The sequence below is a fragment of the Gopherus evgoodei genome, chromosome 4, assembly GCF_007399415.2.
Source record: "Gopherus evgoodei ecotype Sinaloan lineage chromosome 4, rGopEvg1_v1.p, whole genome shotgun sequence".
Lineage (NCBI taxonomy): Eukaryota > Metazoa > Chordata > Testudines > Testudinidae > Gopherus > Gopherus evgoodei.
Genome location: NC_044325.1, coordinates 4219931 through 4225472, shown reverse-complemented (window position 1 = coordinate 4225472; position 5542 = coordinate 4219931).

Below are 5542 nucleotides of genomic sequence, written 5' to 3'. Positions count from 1 at the left end.
TTCTGTGCCAGAGTTCCCCATCTGTGAAATGGGGCTATTATGTTTTGTTTGTCTGACTCAGCGATGCTGCAAGTTCTTTGGGGAAGGGCCTTTACTATATATTTGTTAATCACCTAGTACAATAGGTAAGCAGATGGAGCCTCAAGGTGCTACTGTAATACAATAATACATCTAGGAAATTAATTTTCAAAATCTCCTCAGCTTTTCAAAAAAATTGCACTTGTTATAACACCCCTGAGCAAAGTATTTGCATAAAATGAGCTTTGCTCTATCACCATTTTTGGTAGCAGGAAAAGCAAGTAAATGGTTCTCAGGCAGTGCCTGAGCCCACACATCTGTCCTTCTTGCCACAGAGAAGAGGCAAAAAGAGATGGAAAATAGTAGCTAGACTGAGGCAAACATTAACAGCAGCACTTACAGATGCAATTGTTGTGAGGGTGAACCTCAGCAAGGAGCCAAATGAATTTTTAAATTCTCAGGTTATTTTGCATAATTTCTTATGACACCTTGGGACACTGCAAAGTCTTCTCACCATCCTGGGAAAAAGGGCTGAGGTCTAATAATCGCAATGTGTTACTTCCTAAAAACAGCCATCCTAAATCTGCTGCTGAATAATACCCAAGCGAGTGATGCCCAACAGGGCGTGCAGGATCAGCTCCCAGGGAAGGAAACCCTCAGTCAATTCATTCATTGTGTGTTAAATCATGTAATGTTTTAAAACACACACTTGGAAGAAGCAATGTGCAACTTGGGCAGTGAAAAGGAAGCATGTGGTCTCAATCTAGCCTCAGGAAGTGGCCAGCTGCTAGCAAGGAAAGCAATTGCCCCCACTCCAACAACCCACCGGGTCAGTTGTACAATGCTGCACATGGAGAAAGGGACAAAACTGATCTGCTTACAGGACACCATGAAGCATCAGACTGTCAGTCTGTCTGATACTCCATCCAAGTCTACACTAGCCTATTACAGTTTCCCAGTCTTCCAGTCAGTTCCTTTTACTTTTCAGTTCCCTTAATGTTCTATATTGAACCCAGTCATTGCCAGCCTGCCATTGAGTATAAATGTGATGCTCTCTGCAATCGGGCTTGGGTTTCATGACATATGCAACAGACGGAGGGACAGAATTGCTTACCAGTTCATTTTAAGCTAGGAAAACATACAATATTGGGGTTTATTTGTTACTCTGCAGTAGGTGCTTATCTGTTGTCACCACTGAGACAACTGCAGTTTGGTAACAAACATCTGTTCTCTTTTGTTCTGGGAAGATAAATGACTCTGTAAGTCTAATTAGTGGGCAGAGCTGACCTCATGCACAGGCAGAAACAGCTACCTTAGGGAACAAAAAGATAAAACACTGACTCATTCCTTAGAGTTAGGATTGGTTTAATCCCTTAAAAACTAATACATAAGGGGAAAATCTGATTTTAATTAAAAGGCTGCACTAGCACAGCAACATTTTTGGTGGCTTCCCAGCTCAGCAGGCGAGCAGACCATGCTTGCTGTATGTGGTGATAAAAATGGAGGACCAAGGGACATTGTGCTCTCAACTGCAACTGGAACTTACTTGGTCACAGTTCCATTTAATTGAAAGAAAGAGGTGATTCTGTTCTTCCTGCAACCATTGCACTCGGGATGGCACAAACACCACAGAAACAAAAGAAAAAGTTTCTTCTAACCCCTAGCCTAGTTCGTTAGCTAGACCAGAGCTACAGTAATACAAGAAGACGATGCAGTGGGGTTTCTAAGGAGTACTAGTGATTAGAGGAGGTGGAGGACAGAGAAGTGCTGCTGTTTTAAATTGTTTTATTTGTTGCATCTTTGGATATTTATAACTATCTGTCAAAGGTGCCCAGAGTTTTGGCCAGGAGTCTTATACTGTGGAACTTGTTTTAGGCAAAATATCTAAACTAATTAACAAAAATTGCCTCTTCCAGCTCTGTATTTTAGTGCCTCCTGGGAAATTAGGAGCTACCAATCATGTAGCCTGCATTATTATTATTTGTATTGGACCTAGAAGGCCAAGTCAAGGACCAGGACCCCACAGAGTTAGGTGCTGCACAAACACAGAACAAAAAGGCCAGTCCTCATCCCAAAGAGTTTAGGATTTTCCAAGTCATAACACCCCAGGCAACAAAGAAGCTGTGTAAGACAGTTAAACACCAAGGAAATGAATTCTCAGTGAAGTAGGATATTTAAACTAGCATGTGCTGCCATGTTTTAACACTCTTCACTGTCAGTAAGGCCATGCTATGGTTTGTCATAACTGGGATCACTCTGAGCATCTGACAGAACGGACGGACAGGGAGGAAGGAGGATCAAACTCATTCAGTGCTGAGGACAGAATTCTATTTCTAGCTAGCGTCATGGGCTAAGGTAAGAAATGCAGGCCACCTGATACCTTTGCTACACAGGGAGACTCCTGGAACTGGCCAGAGGAATTTATCCAAAGACCAAGAGTGGACTATTACCCTTTTGTAGTACTGAGGTGTTTACGTATGTGATGGGGCGCCTCCTGCTGGTCATCTTGGAGATTAGCTGAGCAGGTCCTCTCCTGATGGTGCCTTGCCCACTGTCACATCTGCTCCTGCACCCATGTCATTCTAAGAACCACAGTGTCTTCTTCATGACACAGCCCTCTGGCAGTGTCACAAAGTGTGCTCTCCCGTTCCAGGGGCCCTGCAGTCAACTGTTCAGCCACTTCCTCAGAGGCAATTGCAGACAATTGACTTGCGTCTTCCCCAAATAGGGGATCAGGGCCTGCCCACTACTTTGGGTCCCAACCCAGGTACCCTGTAGATGGCAGCTACATTCTACATCCCCTCTCACTCCCCCGTGCATTTCCCTGGGCCACTTCTCCGCAGGCCCAGCACCTTCTTTGCCCTTACCTCAGGGACTCAGCATGCCAGTCCTAGCAGCCAGCCAGGAGCATCCTCTCACTCTTCCATTCCTGCCCAGCACTACTCTGGCTTCCTTCCACTTACAAAGCACCCAGTTAACCCTCCTGGAGCTGCAGGGAGGAACTCCGCTCTGCAGCTCTCCTTATATGAGTCCGCTGGGTCCTCATTGGCTGCTCCTCACAGCCCCTCTTCTATTGGCTGCTTCTTGTGCAGCCTCCCTATGGCTCTATTAATCCCTTACAGGCCAATGCCCCATCACAAGTTAGTGTTGCGTTCTTTTGCCTTTTCATCTATGGAAGGTATTCTGGGGTGCCTCAGCAGGACACCTTTCAATTTCCCTCATCCCACTGCTGTTTCTCACTCACTTGCCCCACTTTTGCCAGGTGAACAGGAACAGCAATAGGGTGGCATAGAAGGGAGTAGCTGCAGGCCTTGTGCTTGGTGAACTGTGTGTGTGTTTGTTTTCTCTGCAGGTGGTATAGCTGGGTTTCTGGGCTCTGAACATGCCAGGGGGGAGACATCTGGGTTTTGGTGAGGGCCCTGTGGCTGGGACCCATGGATCTGTGATTGGCCCTGTTTGACATTTGAGTGGTTAATCCCTCCTTGTTAGTGAAGTGGTGGAGCTAAGCAGTGAGACTTAGTATAGAAGTTACCTACCTAGTGAGCTCCTACGCAGGAAAAAGGAGCAGCTAATGGGAGTTGTGGAGTGAGTTTGCATTGGGCAGCGCGAGAGGGTTTCTAGATACATTTCTATATTCTATACCACGACGGCCAGCACTGGAAGAACAGCTGACCCATGTTGTCTTTCCTTCCTGAAGCCAGAAGCATCAGAGCATGAGGAGTACTTGGACAACCAGAGTCAGAAAGCCTCACCACCACAGATCCAAGAAAGAAAGGAATGGGTGCCCAAGGAACCAGACAGAGTGGAAATCAGAGAAAAAGGCTGACACTTTATAATCCCCAGAAACAAAAGGACCAACTGGCATTATTCACAGCTGGAAGCAGACAAGGATGGGCAGGATGTGACCACCAGTGAGAAGAGGACCAGGAGGAATTTCACATAGCTAGAAGTACCCAATTGTTACCAGATTCTCAGCATGGAAACGAAAGCAGATTTCTCTGAAGATATAGCTGATGGAATGGAATGGAGAGGTGTATAGGATGCACGTGTGGATGGCTGCTCTGCCTAGCCGGCAAGACACAATAATGTTCACAACGGTCTCCAGCCAGACAAAGATGACAGATAATTTTTGCTGGGAAGTCTATGCTAAGAAGCATTGAAGAATTGAAGCAAGGGACAGGCAGGCAAAGGGATGGTGTGCAGTCTTACCAGAGTCAACATGAGATGTGACTGCAAGAATGGATAGGCTTCTGAAGACGTTGGGTCAGGGCCTACTGGTGATGCTGCACATTGGCACTAATGACACTGCTTCACAGGATACCTCACAGATTATAGTGTGCTCCAGGCAACTCGGAAGGGTGTGATTATAGTCTGCTCCAGGTTCGGTGCTCTGGAACAGCTCTGAATCAATCTCAGGCAGGACCCACTTCAGTGTGACACCCCTCAGGGCACACTCTCCTTGGCTTCATTGCCTCCTGGGACAGACCTCAGAGCCTTCAGCACCCCTGTTCCACACCATGAGCACCCCGCAGCGAGTCCACCTGAATAGGACCCCTGAGGGAAGCCTTACACACACTCCCAAAGGGGAGTCATGCACCCCCACCTTCTGCAGTCAGCAGTGACTCTCAGCCAGCAGTGTAAAACAGAAGGGTTTATTAGTTGTTTGGAACAAAACATAGGTAGGGTCTTCGTTACCACAGAAACCAGAAAGTTATAGCTAAGTCCATCTTTGTCAGACCCAGAGCCCTAGTTCTCCCTGAGAGACCCAAAAAGGAGAGTGTCCAGCTTCCAACAGCTCACCCTCAGTCATGTCCAGTTGCCTCTCCTCTGTCCTTTGCTGTCTTTCCCAGGCAAAACTGGTCACCTGGCCTCCACCTCAACTCTTTGTTCTCCAACTCATTGTAGCTGGCTGGCTTTTTGCAGAGGGTGGTTCCCTTTCCCACAACCATCAGTTGTTACGTTTTGAAATGTCAAGCCATTGTCTGGGCCCAGCTAGCTAGATGGCAGTCACACCTGATCCTCTAGGGAATCTCTGCAAAGATCAACACACTTGTCCCACCACCTGGTTAATCATGCAACACATAGGGAAAACTGAGGCACACACACAATAGTCACACAAAACATTAAGAAAATCATCCACTTCGTCACAGTGCTGAAGGAGAGAAATATCCAAGTGATCTTCACAGAGCTCCTTCCTGTCCTAGAGCAATGGAAGACAGAATGCAAAAATTCTGGAAGAGAACTGCTGGTTAGGTAAGTGGTGTAGGGCAGAGGGTGCACTTTGGTCCATCTTCTGTGGTGAAAAAGGGATGTACAGTATGGATGGCTTCCATCTCAGTAAAAAGGTAACCAGTCTGCTCTAGGACAGGCTGGCTAGAGTAGTCAAGAGCGTGGTAAACTAACAAGAGGAGGAGAATGAAGAGAGAACAAATGATCTTTCATTTAGCACAAAATCAAGATGTCAAGAACAAAATTAATGAAGACTCCAAGGCAGGAGTGAGTGGGCAAAAGGTGAGAGGGAGTG